The sequence below is a fragment of the Mobula hypostoma genome, chromosome 11 (genome assembly GCF_963921235.1).
Source record: "Mobula hypostoma chromosome 11, sMobHyp1.1, whole genome shotgun sequence".
Taxonomy (NCBI): Eukaryota; Metazoa; Chordata; class Chondrichthyes; order Myliobatiformes; family Myliobatidae; genus Mobula; species Mobula hypostoma.
The window spans coordinates 110,015,375-110,038,227 of NC_086107.1; the positions used below are offsets into that span (position 1 = coordinate 110,015,375).

General features: G+C 43.5%; 1 protein-coding gene across 3 annotated transcripts in view; it reads right to left on the reverse strand.

Annotated features, from left to right (window-relative positions):
- LOC134354098 (SUMO-conjugating enzyme UBC9) overlaps window positions 1-5,488 on the reverse strand; it is a 57,461-nt gene extending 51,973 nt beyond the window's left edge. For 2 of the 3 annotated variants that reach the window (XM_063062857.1, XM_063062859.1), the window contains exon 1: window positions 5,334-5,480. The gene's annotated coding sequence lies outside the window, so the exon portion shown is untranslated. Of the gene's footprint in view, window positions 1-5,333 lie in introns of all 3 variants that reach the window. The other variant, XM_063062858.1, reaches the window with a different exon arrangement.
- Window positions 5,489-22,853: the final 17,365 nt, after the last annotated feature.

Consider the following 22,853-nt stretch of genomic DNA (forward strand, 5'->3'; position numbering starts at 1 on the left):
AACTTCAATCACAAGTTTTAGAAGTTGAATATGAAAGCTTTGTGCAGGAGAAAAAATATCACACCTCAAGGAAATCAAAGGTTTTCTTCACACATCTACTAATCCCGGAAATCAGAAATCTGCTCAAATGGGATTCAGCTAAAACTATAGTTGGGGAACCAAAGAAAAATAAGTTGATAGGACTAATAATCTACAGCAATAAAACTTTTATACAGAGAAAAATGTTGGTTGAGACTGAAGAAATAAGTTTCCATCGATTTGCACAGGAATCCAGACATGGAAGTACTTGGGCCATAATTAAATGATACAAATTGCACATTAAGTTACCAAGATATGCGCCTAGTACACCATTCAACTTCACATGTAACCAAGCCCCAACAATGGTGTACTAGGCTCTCACCTCACTTCCTAAGTCCAGCATTGCTTTTGTCTTTTTAAGCATTATAACAAACCAATAAAATCCAAAGCAACACGCACAGAATGCTAGAGGAACTCAGCAGGTCAGGCAGCATCTAAGAACAGGAACAAAGAGCTTACATTTCAGGCTCAGACCTTCAACAAACCAGAATGTTTTAGACAATAGGTGCAGGAGTAGGCCATTTGGCCCTTAGAGCCAGCACCGCCATTCACTGTGATCATGGCTGATCATCCACAATCAGTATCCAGTATCCCCATAACCTTTGATTCCGCTATCTTTAAGAGCTCTATCCATCTCCTTTTTGAAAGCATCCAGAGACTTGGCCTCCACAGCCTTCTGGGGCAGAGCATTCCATACATCCACCACTCTCTGGGTGAAAAAGTGTTTCCTCAACTCCGTTCTAAATGGCCTACCCTTAATTCTTAAACTGTGGCCTCTGGTTCTGGACTCACCCATCAGCGGGAACATGCTTCCTGCCTGCAGTGTGTCCAATCCCTTAATAATCTTATATGTTTCAATAAGATCCCCTCTCAGCCTTCTAAATTCCAGAGAATACAAGCCCAGTCGCTCCAATCTTTCGACATATGACAGTCCCGCCATCCTGGGAATTAATCTTGTGAACCTACGCTGCACTCCCTCAATAGCAAGAATGTCCTTCCTCAAATTTGGAGACCAAAACTGCACACAGTACTCCAGGTGTGGTCTCACCAGGGCCCTGTACAGCTGCAGAAGGACCTCTTTGCTCTTATACTCAATTCCCCTTGTTATGAAGGCCAGCATGCCATTAACTTTCTTCACTGCCTGCTGTACTTGCTTGCTTTCAGTGACTGATGTACAAGAACACCTAGATCTCGTTGTTTTCTGTCATTTGATCTAAGATAGTTGGAGAGTTTGGTGGGGTTTTTAAAAAAAGGGCCGAGAAGACATAAAATTTAGCAGAATTAGGCCATTCAACCTCGTTCTCCTGCCTTCTCGCCATAAATCTTTGCAATTCTCTATTCTGAGGTTCTGTCTTCTGGTCCTAGACTCCCCCACTACAGGAAACATCCTCTCCATACCGACATTATCTAGGCCTTTCAATATTCAATAGCTTTCAATGGGAATCAGATTTAATATCACCAGCGTATGTCATGGAATTTGTTAACTTTGCGGCAACAATACAATGCGATACATAATAATAGAGAAAATGAATGAATAGTTAAATTAGGTAAGTAGTACAAAACAATAGAAATAAAAAGTAGTGAAGTAGATCCCCCATGACTGAAGACACTAGCAGCTGTGATGCCCCCCCAGCAGAGCAGCCATTTATTTGATGTTAGGACTCACAAAAGCAACATTTAGGCAAAATATTATTGATTGACAGCATCACCGTGCCAACACCGTGGTGAGGGAAGTTGGATTAACCGGAACATTTTGCTTAGAACACTTATGTTTGTGATTGTTGAGCATAATTAATAAAGGACCTTAAATGATGAAAATTAGGGTGGGCAATCACAAAGGGATATCCTGAAATCTGTGCTGCGAGAGGGCACCTCTCACCTACTTCCAAAATAAGACTTCTCTGAGGTTACTGCATATGGGTCAACGTAAAAAATACATGAATGTAATGAAGTGATCATGTCACAGACTAGAGAGCTCACGAACTGTTCAATCTGGCCAATGTTCCTTAGTTCTTAGAAGGCAATGACTAAGTTGGTGCTGTTAAGTGTGCCTTTTTAAAAAATTTATATTCAAACAGGAATTTTGAAGCTGCCCAAATAGCTATTAGAGAAAAAAAGCGCCGTAAGTTAGTCCCAGACTCAATTCCCCATATGCTTTGAATTAGTTGAAGTTACTTGGAGCAGTAGATGCATAACGAAGCAAAGCGTTCACAGTAACAGGCTCACACCAAGCTGCTATTTGCTCCACAATCCAAAGACCCGCAAAGTGCACAGACCAGAATGACTTGGAAAGCTACTGCAAAGGAGAGGGAGCAGAAAGAGCGAAAACTGATGTTACCTCCCAAAACATTTATCCAGATAGATGACCTTACAAAATTCTCGGTTCAACAACGTGACCACAGCATAACCAAGACAGGTAAATATAACTGATTTCAGCTAAGTCATCACTGTAAACAAGACATGACCATGCCATAACTTATATGGGAAAAGGGGAAAAATTCCGAACTCTAATGTACTGCCAGTTTGAATACTGGTGAAGGGTCTCGAACTTTTTATTCTCATTCATAGATGCTGCCTGACCTGCTGAGTTCCTCCAACACTGTGTGTACTGGAAAGGTTTACATCAGCCTAACAGTGATGGAGTATTATCAGCATTCTCACAGATGCCTTTGTGAGGGAGATAGGATGAAACACGAGGTGAACTAAGAAAGAAGAAGCATTATGTACAAAATTCTCTCAGGCTAGACAGAATAGTCTAGATTAGAGGAAGCTGTCCTGGAAAGAGGGCCACAATCTCAGGATATAGGTTAATACGTTTACATGCCAGATGAGGAGAATTTCAAAAGGTGGAAATGTCTACCACAGAAAGTGGTGGGTGGCAAGTTTGAGGTAGGTAGATTAGTAGACAAAAGGTACCACTGATATTGGAGCAGGAATGTAACAGACATAGAACAGCAATCATACTAAACACTGTAGCAAACTCAAAGAGCTGAATGACCTATTTCTCCTGCTCACACATAACAAATGTCAAAGAGCAGATGGGTGGTCTGGAGTAAAACTAAAAAAACTTCTAAAGGATGAATGTTGGTTCTTCTACACCCACAAGTTTCTCCAAACTTAACTACGACAGCACTCAGTGTTCCCTTCTAGAAGTACACTAAAATTAATAATTCAGTCCCCAATTATTCAGAAATCCCTATGGTTTGCTATTTGCCTCACTGGTTTCTTGTGCTCCTTTCAACTCACCAGGGGCCTCACTCCCCACTCCCTCTTCACACTCACCAAGGGTCCCCACTCCCCCTTCACACTCACCAGGGCCCCCAATCCCCCTTCACACTCACCAGGGTCCCCACTCCCCCTTCACACTCACCAGGGTCCCCACTCCCCCTTCACACTCACCAGGGCCCTCGCTCCCCACTCCCCCTTCACACTCACCAAGGGCCCCCAATCCCCCTTCACACTCACCAGGGGCCCCACTCCCCCTTCACACTCACCAGGGGCCCCACTCCCCCTTCACACTCACCAGGGCCCTCGCTCCCCACTCCCCCTTCACACTCACCAAGGGCCCCCAATCCCCCTTCACACTCACCAGGGGCCCCACTCCCCCTTCACACTCACCAGGGCCCTCGCTCCCCCTTCACACAAACCAGGGAGCCCACTCCCCACTCCCCCTTCACACTCACCAGGGGCCCCACTCCCCCTTCACACTCACCAGGGCCCTCGCTCCCCCTTCACACACACCAGGGCCCTCGCTCCCCCTTCACACACACCAGGGCCCTCGCTCCCCACTCCCCCTTCACACTCACCAGGGGCAGATTCTCAAGTGAAAACTCTATAGCATTCATGTATTTGACACATCAAAGTCAACCCAAGGCAGGTTCAGTACCCCTTATCCGAAATTCCAAAATCCAGAAACCTCCGAAATTTTTTGAGTGCTGACGTGATGTCACAAATGGAAAATTCCACAAGTTGCTGGGAAGATTCCCAGGCGACGTACAGGTCCCTGTGCACCACAGACAGTTCTGAAAAGTGACCTCACATATGTAATGAACATAAGTTAATGAAAAATAGAAAAGCACTGCATAAAGTGAGAAATGAAGATGTCAATCGTGTCTTGAAAGAATGAATTCATAGACCTGAGTGAACAGATGCTGATCATGAAACAACCAAAGATCACAATGAACTGAAAATTGAAGATAGTGAAAATTCAGCAGACTGGCAGCAGAAATTCAAGAAAAAGCATATTATATGATAGAGGGGAAAGAATATTCCAGAATAAAAATTTCCTATCATTTCAGACACAAGCACTTTAAAAAATGAGGGTTAAAAAATTTTATTTGTAAATATTACAACTAGTGAAATAGTTCACCAGGGTCACCTTCAATTTTCCCGAACTAGAAATACCATACATTACAAAATAGGTATTTTAAAAATTATATACTTTTTGTTGAACAAAAATTATATACTTTTTGTTGATCAGAACTTAAATTCACTCTTAAAGCCAACTGTTACAAAAAAAATCCACTATTTTAATACCCAGTCCCCGCACAAAAAAAGGCCAAATCAATTCACATTTAAAAGCAAATTATGAGAAACAAAATATTTAATTAGATTTCCCTAATTTTTAGTCTCATGCAAAAGTTGCATACGGTAACAGAGGTGAGATAATTACGACGAATGAAGAACGTGTGCACATGCATAGGGAACAAATAAAAAGCATGCGTTATTTTAAAAAACACACACACACACACTTCCTCGGCTTAATCTTGCAAGAGGAATTACATTATTTTAAAAAAAACTCCTCTCGCAAGTGCAAACAAAGTCAGAAGACTGTGTAAAAGTGAAAATAAACTGCAATACTGTTTATTAATTCTGACTGTTTCTTGGAGGTGCATCCCAGTTGCGTGCGGGGTCGGGGGAGGGGAGGGAGGAAAGCAGTTTTTTTTCAAAAACAGGCTTCCCTCTCCAGCGCGAAAGGATCATTCTGCCAGTGAGCAGAGCCTCCCTCCTGCACCCAGATGACCAGGAGCAGATCAGCCCAAACCCTATCCCGGCTGCTGGGCAGATCTTCCCCCCATCCCATCCCGCCGCTCCCGGGGCCTGCGGCTGCGCCTCCCCACAGGACACAATGATGATGGGGGGGGTTAATCTACCCACACACACCGTCCCTACAGCCACGCCCCAGACTGGCGGAGGAGGAGGGGGGGTGAGAGGAAGGCCGGATGGCTGTCGCTTCGCCGGCGCCCGTGCTTTACCTGGTGCGGTGTCGGCGGGTGTCGGAGCGGCGGCCCGGGCCTGTCCTGGTATCTCCCCTCCCGCTCCCGGCTCCTCATTCACATCCACAGAACAACAAGGGACTGCTGCAACATGGCGCCGCCAGGACCCCGCCACCCCGTCAGGACCCCGAGCTGGACACCCACCGCCTGTCGCCAACCCGCACACTCAAAAAAACCCTCCTCCTCCCGGAACTGCCGCCGCTCCCTTCCCTCTCTGCGCGGCGAACGTCGTCCCTGCACAATTTTGCAAAGCGCCACGTATTATCGCGATTATCTTCTGGTAATAAAACTGTGGGAAAAAAAAGATAGGTTTTCATTTTTTTTGGCGGGGGGAGACAGAAAGAGAAAATTCAGGCGCGTGTTTCGCTACCTAAAAGAGGGAATCTCAAACCGGTTGGAGCCGGTTTTGTCCGGACCCGGTTTGAAAAAAAACTGTTACGGGCCGCTTCCTGCTGGCGCTTTCTGTAGGTTTTACCTTATATATTATATATATTTACATATATGTTGGTTTTGTAAACTAAGGAAATAAAATCCCTCCCCCCCCCACCTGAATAAAACGACGGGAGAAAGGGCAGGGAATATTCTAGAAGTCGCCACATGGCGTCACTGGGGTGCAACGGTGACGTCATTGGTTTAAACATGCAAACCTCTTTAAAATGGAAGCGGGAATAATTGGGTCCTCGTGAGTGAGGGTGGGGCTGTAGGAGGGGAGAGGTAGCGCCCAAGGGTGGCATTGGTGGTGAGATGGAATTTCCATCAGTGGCATTGGGTGGTGTTTCCATTCAAATGCCTAGCATTGGGTAGGAATGGCATACATTTGGGTGATACCAGGTGGGTGGGATTTAAATTGGTACCACTATGTGTGGCGGGGGGGGGAGGGTGGAGTGCCCATAGATGGCATTAAAGTGAGATGGATTCCAATGAGTTGGCATTGGGCAGGGATGGAGATCTCTGGGTGGTATCAGTTGTGTGGATGGGTGACAGGTGGGGATGGTGTTCTGTGGGTGGTATTGTGTGGAAGGGTGTCACAGACATCCCAACCTGCAAAGAATCATTCCAGGGAGGTAGCACCATCAATTTGCGGGAGACTCCTGGAACTTCCGGGAGAGGTGGGATGTCTGCAATAGAGTAGCTCCTTAGCAGCTAGCCAGCTAGTTTAAATAATGTTAGCTATGCTAATGAACGAATGACACCTATTAAACTCACCTCAACAAGTCTTTTACATTTTAACCCACCATGGGCAACAGAAAAGTCACTGTTGAACAACACTGTCATTATTTTTGACCCCTATTAGGCAGGGGTCTTTAGTGTAGTCTGGGGTGATGTACGTTTTATATTTTCTTTTTTTGAAACACTTTGCCATGGCACTCTCTCTCTCTTGCTTGCCCTCGTGCTTTCTTTTGCTCTCATGCTCGCTCTAAACAAAAATCAATTTCTGGGATATCGTATATAATTTGTGGGCATCAGGGAACCACTATCAATATGCGGGAGACTCCCAGAACTTCCGGAGAGGTGGGATGTCTGGTGACATTAAGTGAGGATGGTGTTCTATGGGTGGTATTGTGTGGACAGTAATAGTGACCATAACCCAGTAGTATGTCATGTAAAAGTAAAACTTAAAAATCTAAAGAAGCAAAAACCTGAACAATTCCTTGACTGCTTGCAATTAATTCAAGAAGAAAACTTAAGACAAAAATTTACAATTGAAGTAAGGAATAGATTTCAAAGTCTAGAAATAGAATCTGTTGAAGATGATAACAATCATGTAGAAATGAAATTTAACTCTCTAAAGGATGCCTTGGTAGAATCAGCAAAGTCAGTGATTCCTAAAAAAGAAAAAAGCACAAAGAATAAATGGATGACAGATGAAATCAAAAATCTAATGGAAGAAAGGAGACGGAAGAAAGGAAATCCTATAGAATTTGTCCTTAGATAAAAAAGTTAAAAGCTTATGTCAAAAAGCCAAAGAAGAGTGGTTAAACCAGGAATGTGAGCAAATAGAAAGAATCCCTATAACTGATCCAAAAAGGTTACATCAACAAATCCAAGAATATCACTGGTAAAAAGCTCCTCTGTTCTTTAGGTGGATGTATGAAAGCAAAGGACGGTACCATTATCATGGAAAAAGATGAGGTTATGAACAGATGGAATGAGTATATTTAGCAATTGTTTGAAGACGATCGAGGCGAAAAACCAGAAATTAAGAAAAACATTGAAGGTCCAAGTATTTTAAAATCTGAAGTTCGTAATGCAATAAATAAGAAGAAGAATGAAAGGCGGCAGGTCCTGATGAATTAGTAATAGAACAAATTATTGCCCGTAAAGATTATGGAATTGAAAAACTTACTGATTTAATCAATGACATTTATGAGACTGGAATAATACCAGAAGTGTCATGGTCCAGTCTGTGAAATCCACATTCCGGTTCACGGTCTGGTCCAAGCTCCTTATTCCAGGTTTTCCAGTTTTCCCCAGTTTCCGTTGAGGCAGCTGATTCTCATTTTGGCTGGCTTCATAAATACCTTCAGGATTCAGCCTCTGGCTGCTGGATTGTTCCTGTCCAAACCCCCTGTCTGAGTCCCTTCCCCTTCCTTCTGTTGCCTCACCTGAAGATTTGCCTCGCCTCACCTTGCTTTGCCTTGTCTGAAGCCTCACCTTGCCTGCACTGCTGACAAGTTCCATCACTAGAGCAAGATAAGGAACTGTCGATCATTGTTTTGAACTGTCTCTGTGTCCACGCCTTTGCTAGGTACGTCTGGCCATTTGCCGCCACCTAGTGTTGGGATTTGTCTTTGTGTCCTCGCCTTCGTTAGGTAGGTCCGGCTGTTTGCCACTACCTAGTGTTGGGAACCGTATGTATCCACACTTTTGCTAGGTGGGTCTGGCCGTCTGCCGCTGCCTTGTGTTGGGAGCCATCTCGTTGTATTCTGCATTCTGTGTATGAGTCCCGGACCTACATCCTGTTTCCAAGGAGGGGGTCCCAGCGCTGTGTTTCATGTTCCTCTCTCTCCCTCAACCAAGGCTCTGCGTTCCTGTCTCTCCCTCGACCAAGGCTCTGCGTTCTTGTCTCTCCCTCAACCAAGTCAAGGCTTCGGGGTCTCGTCCAGTCCTAGCCACGATCCAAGAACCTTGTCCTGTCCTAGCTACGGCTTTGTGTTCTTGTCTTGTCCATGTGTCTGGCCCAGCCCAGGAGTACCTTGCCCAGCCCGGTGCTGGGGTTCCCTTGTCCTGTCCAGGAGTCTCATGTCCAGTCCTGTTGCCACGCCTCATCTTGGAGCCATGTCTTGTCCTCACCTAGTTCTGGAGACCGAGCCCGAGTTAAGTCTCAGGTCCTGGGTCCTTGCCCAGTCTCTGGCTCGGAGTCCATACCCAAGCCATGTCCAGTCCTGTAGCTACGTCATGTCCTCACCTAGTTCCGGGGTCCGAGCTCGAGTCAAGACCTAGGTTCTGGTCCTTGTCCAGTCTCTGGCTCGGAGTCCAAGCCCAGGCTCCTAGTTCCCAGTTCCATGTCCTGGTTCTGCTATCCTAGTCAAGTCCTAGCCCTGGCCCTGTATCTTTGTCTCGTCCAGGGCCTGTTCATGTCCAGCATCCTTTCTTCCCCACTTCCCTTGCTTGCTTAACTCTAGTCCTAGTCCTGTTCCTGGTACTTCAGTGTCTGTGTCTTGCATTTGGGTCCACTCCTAGCACCCCCCCCTTATGACAAGAAGAGATGAAAAAAACAGAATTTATCACGTTTTCCTAAGAAAGCTGGAGCAATAGAATGTGAATGACATAGGACCGTAAGTTTAATGAGTCATATTACCAAGATACTTTTAAGAATTTTGATGACAAGAGCTAAAAGTAAGATACAAGCTGAAATAGGCGAAGAACAATGTGGTTTTGTGAAAGACAAAGGTACAAGAAACACAATATTGATGTTAAGGATACTATCAGAACGAGCTATTCAAGTGCAAAAACGTTTGTTTGTTTTGTTGACTACACAAAAGCATTTGATAAAGTGAAGCACAGTAAGTTATTTGAAATATTACAGAAAACTCTAGATCTAGATTTGAAAGACCTCCGCCTAATCAGAAATCTGTACTGGGAACAAACTGCCACTGTAAGAATAGTCAGTTTACGAACATCAAGAGAGGCGTTGGACAAGGGAGTGTTTTCTCCCCTGATATATTTAATGTGTACAGTGAAACAATATTACAAAAAATAAGAAACATCTTGGGAATCAAAGTTGGCGGTGAAAACATCAATAATTTTAGATATGCAGATGACACTGTGTTAATTGCAAGTACGGAAGAAGAACTACAAAACTTAATTGATATAATTGTTGAAGAAAGTGCAAAAATGGGTCTAACTATCAATTGCAAAAAGTCAGAATGTATGGTGATATCCAAAAAGAAGGAGAATCCTATCTGCAGGCTGAAAATAAATGGGGAAGACATAAAACAAGTAAAGAACGTTTGCTACTTAGGAAGCTGGGTGACATCAGATGGTAAGTGCGACTTGGACATCAAAGGAAGAATAGGGATGGCAAAAGACACCTTTACAAGAATGAAGAGTGTACTGACCAATACTAAACTAGGCTTGATAACCTGCCTCAGAGTACTGAAATGTTATGTTTATCCATTTATGTTATATGGCTCAGAATATTGGACAATATCTAGTAACATGAGGAAATGAATTGTTGCAGCAGAGATGTGGTTTTTGAGGAGGATGCAAAGAATATTATGGACGAAACGAATATCTAACGAGGATGTCATGAACAGAGCAAACACAAAAAGAGAAATAATGTATGAGATCATGAAAAGGCAAAGTAACTTCATTGGACATGTGATTAGGAAAGAGGAGTTAGAATGCACGGTAATTATGGGAAAGATTGAAGGGAAGAAAGCAAGAGGAAGCCAAAGACAAATGATGATGGAGACAGCAGCCAGAGAATTGGAAATGAATACCAATGAATTGATCCACTTGACCCAAAACAGGAATGTGTGGGCCATGGCAGTCAAAGCTTGAACTGGGCATGGCACCTGATGATGATGATGATGATGTTTGTGTGGAAGGGTGACAGGTGGGGATGGTGTTCTGTGGGTGGCATTGGGTGGGAATGGAGATCTATGGGTGGTATGTGTGTGTGGATGGGTGACAGGTAGGAATGATCTTCCAATGGGTGACATCAGGTGAGGGTGGCATTACTTCAGTGCACAGTAGCAAAGCCAGCTAGCTGCTCCACCACAGCTCCAGTGATCTGTCAACGTATGTCATCACCTGCAACCCTGAGATTCAATTTCTTGCAGGTATATACACAGTAAATCCGAGAAACACAATAGGATCAATGAAAGACTGCACCCAACAGGACTGACAAATGATCAATGTATAAAAGACAACAAACTGCAAATACAAAAAATAATAATAAAGGTAAATAAGTAAGCAATAAATATAGAGAACTTACCGAATGGTGAAAGGACTAGATAAGGTGGATGTGGAGAGGATTTTTCCTATGGTGGAGGTATCTAGACCAGAGGGCATAGCCTCAAAATTGAGGGGTAACCTTTTAGAACAGAGGTAAGGAGGATTTTTTTTAGTCAGAATGTAGTGAATCTGTAGAATGCTCTGCCACAGACTGTGGTGGAGGCATATCCGTGAGTATATTTAAAGTGGAAGTTGATAGTTTCCTGATTGGTCAGAGCATCCAAGGATATGGTGAGAAGGCAGGTGTATGGGATTGAGTGGGATCTGGGCTCAGTCATGATGGATTAATGGAGCAGAATCGATGGACTGAATGGCCTAAATCTGCTCCTATGTCTTCTAGAGATGAAGAGTCCTTGAAAGTGAGTCCATATGTTGTGGGAACATTTCAGTTATGGGGTTAGTGAAGTTATCCCTTTGGTTCAGGGTAATAAGTGTTCCTGAACATGGTGACATGGGTCCTTAGGCTCTTGTACCTTCTTCCTGATGCCAGCAGCAAACAGAGAGCATGTCCTGGATGGTCGGGGTCTTTGATGCCACTTTACTGTGACAGCACTCTGTGTAAATGTGATCAATATTGGGGACTGTTGTCTCTGTTGAGTTGTATGTTCTCCCTGTAACTGCAGGGATTCTCTCATAATCCTGGTTCTTGCAACATCCCAAAGACATGCAGATTGGTGGGTGTATTGACCACAATATATTGTCTGTAGTGTGTAAGTGGGTGGTAGAAATTCGGGGGAAGAATAGCTGCACGATCGGTGTTCAATTCCCACCACTGTCTGTAAGGAGCTTGTACGTTCTCCCTATGAGTGCATGGGTTTCCTCTGGGTGTTCTGGTTTTCTCCCACATTGTGAAGATGTACGAATTAGGGTTAGTAAATTATGAGCCTGCTATGGAGGCGCCAGAAGCATGGAGGCACTTTGTGGCCTGCCCCAAGAACATCTCAGACTGTGTTGGTTGTTGACACAATCCATTTTCATGTATGTTTCAATGTACATGTGACAAATGAAGCTAATCTTTAAATCTAGAGTAAAACAACAACTCACATTTCTAACGATCTGGGTAGCGATGCTGGTATTCGTGAACAATAATATTCCTATTCCAGGCAGTGCTCATCTCAAACCTGCTTGAATCAAGTTAATTTAAAGGACTAATAGTGAAAGAAAATGCAGATTGGATGACTGCTTGGCAGAGCTCCTTCATTCAATCCTTAGGGGCAGTTCTGAGTTTCCAGTTGCCTGTCATTTTAATTTGCCTCCCTTTATGATTACGACTCCAATGAAGCTTGAGCAACAGGCTCCTTCTGTTGGGACTTCTTGCAGCCCTCTCATCACTCTCTCCCCAGATACTGCCTGATCTACTGGATAGTTCCATCTTTCTCTTTTTCATTTGACCTGCTTTTGACAGCTTTTGCATTTAAGTTTCTCTTTAACAGCCCTCATTAATCTCACTTCATAAGAGCATTAAGGTTGCTTAAGGTAGTTATAGCCGGAGGTGGTAGTGGGGACAAGCTCCCACTCCGTATTAAATGCTCCCAATGGCATGCATCTCAAATAGCCCCTGACATCCAAGTCCAATTCCTGGTCTTCATGTGTGGCTTAGCCGTTTCTACTGACAGGAGGAAGGGCAAAGGTGGGTTATTGGTGCCTTAAAACCAGTCGCTTCGAGCAGATGGGGCTCGTCAGCCATGGTTGGCAGCTCTGCTAGGAGAAGAAAAATTTTGATCTCGTACCTCTGCTGCCTTGTGGCTACATCCACTTATGGGAAAGACTTCGGGAGTGAACCCCGAGATACAGGGCTGGAGTCCCCAAGGCAGTCCTATGTTGAGTTCAATGCTGACTGACAACTCCTGCGACACTGCTGGTACCAAACTGTTTCGGTTTATGCCATTCTTTTAGGCTCATCAGATGTGTGGAAAGGTGAGCTTGCTACATGGGCAACAGCTTGCTCTCCATATTGTACTGCCCAGGCTTGTGTATCTAGACAGCTAGGATGCAACATCCATGATCAGCCCTGTCCAGAGGCCTCAGCTTTCAAGAGCATGACCTCGCTTGCTGCAGAGCATTACCATGGGCGCATACGATTAGATTTATTCCTTTTGTCCCATCCATTCTGCCCAAATTTTCTGCAACTTGAAACTAATTCTTGTTTTGTTCTGATAACGAGACCTTGAAGTAAAATGTCAACACCTTCTCTCTTTCCACAAGATGCTGCCTGAGCTGTTAACCAGGTCCAACTTTTTTATTTTCACTCAGTTGGAGGTGATGCAAAGTCAGGCAGCGACTATGGAGAGAGAAACGGGTGATGTTTTAGATGTCAACCTGGAATTCAAAATCCAGTTTTTACAGGCAAAGCAGTGATTCACTTGCAATTCTTCCATTCTAGTCTACTTACTGCATTCAAAATGCTGAAGGAACTCAGCAAGTTAGGCAGCATTTATCGTTGTTCCTTTCCATGTCTTGTGGCGCATCGGGTGGCAACCTTCCCGAATCTTTAGCATTTGTCTGTTTTTTATGAGGCTGAGTTGCTAGCTTGATGCTCAACCCAGCACAGATGGAAAGCGTGCAAGGAGCTGGCCGGATTCAAACCTGAGACCAGCAACTATACCAGTGGCTGGCGAAGGCAGCATCTATGAAGGGAAATAAACAGTCGATGTTTTAGGCCCAGACACTTCATCAAGATTGAAGTCCAGATGCAGGGTCTCAGCCCAAAATGTCAACTGATCATTTATCTCCATAGATGCTGCTTGACTTGTTGAGTTCCTCCAGAATTTTGTGTATGTAGCTCAAGGTTTTCCGCCTCTACGGATTCTCATGTGTCCCCTGCTTATTCAGTGTTCACAATATGGTTTCTGTATTGTAGAAACCAAATGCAGAATAGGTGAACATATTGCTGAGTATCTATGCTTGGCCTGCAGGAGTGACCCACAGCTTTCCATGCCTGTCCCACTCCCACTCTGTCCTATTGGTCTGTAGCCTCCTGTCATGTTACAATGAGGCCACACGTCTCGTCTTCAATACCTAATTTTCCAACTTCAGATAAGAGCATAAGACCATAAGATATAGGAGCAGAAATTAGACCATTTGGCCCATCAAGTCTCGACCATTTCATCATGACTGATCCATTTTCACTCTAAACCCCAATCTCCTGCCTTCTCCCCGAATCCCTTCATGCCCTGACCAATCAAGAACCTATCAACCTCTGCCTTAAATATCCGTAAAGATTTGGCCTCCATAGCCGCCTGTGGCAATGAATTCCATAGATTCACCACTCTCTGGTTAAAGAAATTCCTCCTCACCTCTTCATATGACAAGCCTGGAATCACTAGCTTGATTTCTCTGTCTGTACCAGTCATCCGTCTATGATTCTAGCATGGCTTCTTTTCGTCCCTCTACCCCACATTTTTTGTTTTGTTTTCTTGATTCCCTCTGGGAGTGGAGGACATACTTAGCCTGACCTATGGATCATGTCTTCCTGCTCTGCAGTTTGTAACTTCTGCATTCTTTTGTCTATTTCTCACTCTCTGTCTGCTCACAATCATTCACTGAGCCGATAACCTTGTTTACAGCATATCTCCATGGTCACTTGGTTTTACCTGATTTATGACATGCTCCCTCCCGCATTCTTCCTGCAGCCTAACAACTTTGTTTTGTTTCCTTCTTAGTTCTGACAAAGGATCTTTGATCTGAAACATTAACTCTGTTTCTCTTTCCTCATAAGTGGCCTCTCGGTTGTGCAGCGCTAGCGTTTCAGTTGCGCAGTGCTAGTACAGTTCGGGGGTCAGATTCCGGAGTTCAGTTCCAACGTCCTCCGTGAACAAGTTTGTATATTCCTTCCCTTATGCGCGTGGGTTTCCTCCAGTTGCTCTGATTTCCTCCCATAGTCCAAAGACATACTGGTTAATACAGGATTCCCAATCATTTTTATGCCATGGACCATTAACCGAGGGATCCGTAGACCCCATGTTGGAAGATTAGAAGGTTAATTGGTCATGGTAAATTGTCCTATGATTAGCCAGGGGTTAAATAGGTGGGCTGCTGGGGGGTGGGGGGTGCAGCTCGAAGGGCCGGATGGGCATGTTCAGCACTGTATCTCTAAACAAATTTCATTACAACAGTGCACTGACACAGTACAAGGGAAAGCAATAACGGTATGCACTATAAAGTGTAACAGAGAAAGTGCAGTGTAGGCAGACAATAAGGCGTGAGGCTATAACAGTGCAGATTGTGAGTTATAGAGTCCATGTCACCGTACTAGGGCACTGTTCAATAGACCTATAACAGCAGGACAGAAACTATCCTTGACCCTGGTGGTATGTGTTCTCAGGGTTCTGTATCTACTGCCCAATGGGAGGTGTGAAAAGAGAGAATGTCCATGGTAGGTGGGATCTTTGATTATTTTGGCTGTTCTGCAGTGGCAGCGAGAAGAGGGGCATCCAGAGAGGTAAATGTGGTTTCCATGAAGTACTGAGCTGTGTCCACAACCGTGCAGTTTCTTGCAGCCACGGACAGAACAGTTGCTATACCGAGCTGTGATGCACCCAGACAAGATATTTTCAGCTAAGTATCTTCTTACCATTTTCTGGTTTTGTATAAAATATATTACTCCTTAAAATTATTGAGGATTTACAACACTTTCAATTTTTTATTCATAGAAGATAAATTAAGCAACTTTTAATTCATTGTAAAAAGAACATTGCATTAGAAATTCAAATGAGCACATATCCAATTTCAGCAAACTTGGAGTCAATAAACTTGCTGATGTAGATAAACAGGTTAAAAGTACCATTCAAAGTGAAATAATTACAAATCATGGAAGAAGTTCAGAATCAGAAGTCCATGATGATTTGGAGCAAAGGAAGTTGATCTGGGTTGGGGGATGGTAGAAGAAGCAGCAGCAGATTTGTGTTCTAGCGAAAGCATAGATGCATTGAGTGGCATTGTGAAGAACACACATCTAACAATAAGCTATCGCCTTGCCCATTGCACAAGGACTCTCCCACCTTTTAAGATATTTTTATTAAACTATTCATCAGCTACTAACCCTGAGTAACTAACTGCAGGGCCAAAGAAAAAGTTGATTATAAATTTTGGACGAAAGATATTTGAGGAATCTTTTAAACATTACTGTTTTTTTTTAATTTACGGTTTGTCTTTTTTTGCATGCTGGTGTTTGTCATTGTGTACTTTTTCATTGATTCTATTGTACTTTGTTGTACTGTGGATGCCCACAAGAAAATGAATCTCAGGGTTGTATGTGGTGACATATACGTCTTGTTCTTCTCCTTAAGCCCTACACACCTACTGGGGCTGCCGACAATAGCTCAACCGAGTCCTCTGACCTGGGCCAGTCTTTCTAGTCATCCCCAGATGAAGTGCATCTTCAATGATCCTTCCTCTTCCAGGGATGAGGTCTCTGGATCTTCTTTTGGTGTTTTTGTAGCACTGAGTTTTTAACAGAATGGGATTGCTAGCCCCATGCCCAGCCCTCCTCCTCTCACAGCCAGGCTTGGGCCATCCATGGCAGTTTACTTTTGAACTGTTAAAATGCGTACGTAATATATACATAATTTAAACGCTGGCCCAGATCAGAGGCGAGAGCCGATTTTGCTTGCTCTCTGCAATCTTCACTCTTCTCTGCAGGGTGCTGGAGCCATTCGCTAAACCATTGTTTGGTCAGATTAAACAACGGCCCAGATAAACTGAAAAAAAAGTGTTGTGATCTGGGACAAGAGCTGATTTTGCTCACTTTCCCACGATTTCACTTCCCTCTCCATGGGGCTGAAGCTGTGAAGACTGCCCTGTCTGCTGTGCTCCTTGCCCACTAATATGATGAACTGATAAGTGAGGTTTTGGTCCTACTCCGGGCTGCTCTGGGGTTCAGATCTGAGTATAATTTATACATTCTTTGATAACAAATGTATTTGAATATTGAATCTAATATAGAAACATAATATAGAAACATAGAAAATAGGTGCAGGAGTAGGCCATTCGGCCCTTTGAGCCTGCACTGCCATTCAGTATGATCATGGCTGATCATCCAACTAAGAACCCTTAATATATAATATATAATATTAATATTTAATATATAATATTTGTAAAGGGAACCTGCTCTCAAACTGGAATAGCTCTGAGCTGCTCTTTGCTTCAGTCCATGGGAACAAAGGAGATAACAGATAACCTTGGAAGCAAAGCAGGTAACAGAGCTGGGAATCCACATTTGAAAATTGGTCTGAAGCAAAGACCCCAACTGCCTCACATTCCCTTCTTTAGCCTTTCACCTTCAAGCCAATTCTCTTTGAAGAGCAATGAATTGGGCATAACTAAAAATAGCTCTTCAGTACCAGTTAGCTGTAGAAACAACTGTCATCTAAGGAAAGAACTGTGTGTAAGGCAGGACCCTCACTATTTCCCTGATGCATTGGCATCTCAGGAGCTGCTCCAAATTAACTCTCTCTTCCATCAAATGCTGATCCATTAGTGTGCATCATACTGACTTTGCTCTAATGCCAGAGTATTATGTTTTAACATTGTCAGTGTCTTCCACAGAATTATATATAGCAAAGACAATTAAAAAATTGTGAATCTTGGGATCTGTCCCTTCATGATAATGGATCATTTATACTTTGACAGAGCGTGGTCATTCCTTATGTGATTAAAGTGCAACCTGCTTGTGTTTTTGACATATCTCTGTTTTTATGAGCACTACTTCCATTTTTAACAATCCACAATAAGGAGAGTTCAGTTAGAAGTTCAATGAGAAACATGCATTTGTGTCTTTTAATCTGCACTATGTAATTAATATTCTCCGTAGTTATTTCATGCTTCATTAAATCTCTGCAATCTTAAAAATTAACAAACAAATGTCTAGATTCAATCCTTAAACTATTATTGTTAAATTTATGCAAGAAATGAGGCTAATTATGATTGTTAATGAGTCACATTGAGCTGCCATTCAGGAACCATAAGGAAAGTTATTCAAGTTGTTAGTACCTAGAATTAGTGATTATTATAGATCAAGATTACGGGTAAAGGTTGGAAATTCTAATGGCCTCTACTTCGTTTGGAGTTTATGGAAATTCAGCATCACATCTAAAACTTTGACACACTTCTTTAGATGTGTAGTGGAGAGTGTATTGACCAGCTGCATCATGGCCTGGTATGGAAACACCAAAGCCCCTGAGCAGAAAGTCAAAGCTTCTGAATGTTACATCACGGGTAAAGCCCTTCCAACCACTGACCACATCTACAAACGTTTGTACATGAAATGTTGTCATAAGAAAGCAGCATCCATCATCAGAGATCCTCACCACCCAGACCATGCTCTTTTAACGCTGCTACCATCAGGTAGCAGGTACGAGAGCCTCAGGACTTGCACCACCAGGTCCAAAAACAGTTACCATCAAGTTACCTCAACCATCAAGCTCTTGAACAAAAGGGGATAACAACTCTCACTTGCCCATCCATTGAGATGTTCCCACGACCAATTATCTGACTGTAAGGGCTCTTTATCTTGTTACCTCATGTTCTCGTTATTTATTGCTATTTATTTACATTTGCATTTGCACAGTTAGTTGTCTTCTGCACTCTGGTTGATCCTGTTATAGTTACTGTTCTGTAGATTGCTGAGTATGCCCACAGGAAAACGAATCTCAGGGTTGTATATAATGACGTATACACTTGGTAATAAGTTTACTTTGAACTTTGAGTACTTCCACAACATGATGATGAAACTTTCGAGAAGTGTTGCTAATAAGATACAATTGCCATATTTTAAACTAGTGGTAACAGATTTAGGAGGTGCTTGATCATTTTATGTATGGTACACCCTGGGGTCAAAGTGTACCAGCAGTAGAAGAGATGTGAATCTCTCCATTTCTGACTTTGTGAATATGAGAAGGTCATCAATAAATGTTCTAAACATTGTTGGATCTAGAATACCACCCGAAGAAAATCCTGCAGCTTTACCCTGATATTAGGTGATCAGCTCATCTGAAGACAAAAGAATAATTTATAGATGCATCTACATGTGCTTTATTTGTCTTCAGTATGACAATAGTGAGTGGGAGTCCCCTCACCCAACTGCCTCCAACTCTGATTCTGCTCTCAATTCAGTTTCAGTTCACTAATCGTGGTACTGATCTCAATTAAACTAGTTAACCTCTGGCCTTGTAGAGACTCAGCATTACATCCTTGCTTTTGTTTCCTGGTCCTCTCGAGGTGATTGCATTTGCCTTTCTTACCACCAACTCAACTTGTGAGTTTGAGAGAATTAGAAAATCTTGAGGGCTGATTGCACAGGGTGCTGGGTAAGACCACTTTTAGATTAGATTATGAGGACACGCAGTCCTCTTTTATTGTCATTTAGTAATGCATGCATTAAGAAATGATACAATGTTCCTGCAGAATGATATCACAGAAACACAAAACAAACCAAGACTAAAAAAACTGACAAAAACCATGTAATTATAACATATAGTTACAACGGTGCAAAGCAATACCATAATTTGATAAAGAACAGACCATGGGCACAGTAAAAAAAATCTCAAAGTCTCTTGAAAGCCCCATCACCTCACGCAGACAGTTGAAGGGCGAAACTCTCCCTGCCATGAGCTTCCAGCGCCGCCAACTTGCCGATGCAGCATCCTGGAAGCATCCGACCACAGTCCGACTCTGAGTCCATCCGAAAACTTTGAGCCTCCAACCAGCCCTCCGACACCAAGCACCATCTCTGCCGAGCGCTTTGACCCTGGCCCCGGCAATAGGCAAGGCCGAGGATTTGGGGCCTTCCCCTCTGGAGATTCTCGATTGCACAGTGGCAGCGAAGCAGGCATTTCAGAAGTTTCTCCAGATGTTCCTCCGTGCTTCTCACGTCTGTCTCCATCAAATCAGGATTGCGTACTTAACAAATACGATATCATTTCAGAGCGGTTGTGCATGCTGTGTCGCGCCGCCATCTTCTCCTCTCCTCCCCTAGAGTGAACAGTGTCAGTCTCCTTGTTGAAGGAGGAATTTCTTTAGCCAGAGGATGGTGAATCTGTGGAATTCATTGTGACAGACAGCCAAGTCATTGTGTATGTTTAAAATGGAGGTTGGTAGGATCTTGTTTAGTAAGAGTCTCAAAGGTTATGGCAAGAAGGCAGGGAAAATAAATCAGCTATGATAAATGATGGAGAAGACTTGATGGGCTGAATGGCCAAGTTCTGCTCCTATGTCTTATGGTCATATTGTTAAGAAGAATTGAAATTAAACATAACAAAATATTTGAAGATCTTTCAGTAAGATGGTGGCATGCTCAGATGCAGCGGCCTCTTACAGCCCAACCAAAATTGTTTTTGTCTTTTTTACAATTGCAGGACAATGCTGGGCATTAATAACTTCAGGTACTGCAGGGTCTACCCCATCAGTGAGCTGCTCAATGGCAGAGGAGCTGGACTTGGTGCTGACCATGTTACTGCTTGCTACAGGAAGATATCTGAGTCGGTGGGCAGCCTAACAGCAAGTGATTGTCTTGGATGTTTCTCACAAGACCCTGTTGGACGTTGATAATGTAAAATGTTGCAAGTCTGTTTCCCTTGTTCATTAATGAGGCAGATGATGAGGAAGCTGTGTAACCTCGGTTCTAGCGAGGTCTAGGCCTTAAGCTGCGGGCTTGCCTGTTGCAGCAGTCCGGGAGACGCCTGCGGTGGTGTCAATGTTGGGTCAGAGCCTGGCACCTCCTGTTAGTGCTGCCCTCCAGTGTTTGATCAGTGGAATGTCAAGCTGGATTGCATGCATGGTGTCTACGTTCAGCTGTGGACTGCTAAGAACTGCTTGTCCTTGCCAACGACAACCATGCACCCACAATTTACAGTACGTCACTCAGCGACTTGGGTTACATATATAATTTTTTTAAATGTGACTATGTTTACCTTCTATTTGTCTATGCCTTGTGCTACGTATGACTGTTGGTACTGTACTTTGCACTTTGGCCCAGGAGTAACACTGTTCTGTTTGGTTGGTATTCATGGACACTTACGTATGGTTGATTGATAAATAAACTTAAACTTGAACTTTTGTATCTCCCTACCAAAGTTAATGCTTTCAAACTGTATGGTGATTTGCAATTTCTGGAGATCTTGAAATTCCATCTAGTGGCAGATGTGTGTAAAAGGAAAAGCAATTAGCATTTCTATTGTATATTTCATGACACCAGAATGTCTCAAAGTACCCTGAGAAAGAGGTAATTTATAGTGTAATCAGTGCTGGCTCGTGGCCAAGTGGTTAAGGCATTCATCTAGTGATTTGAAGGATGCTAGTTCAAGCCTTGGCTGAGGCAGCGCATGTGTCCTTGAGCAAGGCACTTAACCACACATTGCTCTGCGACGACACTGGTGCCAAGCTGTATGGGTCCTACTGCCCTTTCCTTGAATAACATCGGTGGTGTGGAGAGGGGAGACTTGCAGCATGGGCAACTGCTGGTCTTCCATACAACCTTGCCCGCGCCTGCGCCCTGGAAACCTTCCAAGGTGCAAATCCATAGTCTCACGAGACTAAAAGATGCTTATATATTAAAAAAATCGGTAATAGTAAACCTGCACACATGTACACAGCAAGTTCACATAAGTGTCAATGTAATATTGATTCTGGTAACTGGTTTATAAGCTTGATTCAGGAAAAAGTGTTGCTCTGGACACCAGGAAGAATGTTTCTGCTCGTTTGTCAAGGTGGCACGTGCTTGCTTATTTATCCAAGGGATTGGGCGGTATTTGGGTAAATGTTTCACCAAAGATACAACCAACTGGTCCTCAGTACTGCATTGAAGTGGGGAGCCAAGATTTTTGTGTTCAGACCACTAGAATGGAATATGAATACATAACCTCTCATGTAGAGTGGATTGCATTGGCAACCAGGCCACAACAGGTAACATGAAGAAAAAATTTGTCACAGAATAACGATACTCAAATAGTGACGTGAATTGTCCTTCTTGTTGTAGAATACACCTTCAGGTGCTACTTGGACACGTCTTCAGTGATGAACCCGGGGTCATTGGGTGTTTCGGGTCTTTAATCATCAGACAACCTCGACCGGGCGACCCAGCCGGGGGTGATCAGCCCCGGACTTGTGTCCAAGTGGCGCACTAATCCACGGATCCCCCCCCTCTGGATCCACAGCCACCGCGAGGCCTTTTCAGCAGCCTCCAGAATGTTCTTGGTGGCTGTTCTGCACTGCAGTCCTTTAACTCCAAGGAGTTTTAGAGTCTGCTGTAATAAATGACCGGCAAAGCCCCGGCACCCAAACTGGACTGGCTGACAGCGAGCTCTCCAGCCATTGCTCCAGCATTCTGCAACAAGATCTGTCTGTCTAGCCCTCTTGCGCTCGTTGGCCTCTTCAATCCGGTCTTCCCAGGGACAGTAAGTTCCAGCAGGACCACTTGCTTTGTAGACTCCGATATTAACACCACGTCCGGGTGGAGTGGAATGGCTGCGATGTTCTCTGGGAACTTGAGTTGCCTCCCTAGGTTTGTAAAAACTCCACAGAATTCTAGCAGATGGTCATTCTGTGGCATCTGAGTAGATGTACTTCTCCATCTGACTCCTAATGCATAATTACTGTAGATCATACGTTTGTTTCATGATAAGGCATAATTAATTGATTAAAATATTATACTTGCTTCATCTGAAGCTTTGCATTGATTTTATTCAGTTATGGAAATTGGGCATCATTATTATACATCAGGTAAATATCAATAAACAATAGTTAACAGATCAGTTGCTTCACAAGTATGGACACTAAGCAAGTGTTTTAGTTCAGAGGAAAGCGGGTTAATCAGGGCACCAATAGAAATACTGTCCTCTGTTTAATGTGTTGATATAGAGTCTTATAGTAGTGTAATGGCCTCTCTGTAATATTTCACTGCTAAGGTAATGGTTTCTCTGTAGCAGCAATATTTAGGTTATGACTTAACGGGGGCGTTGGAATGTGTGCTATCCAATGAGAGGCATGTTGTTCTTTCTTGTGGGTCTGGGAGCAGGGATTTTGCGGGCTTTTGTCGGCGAG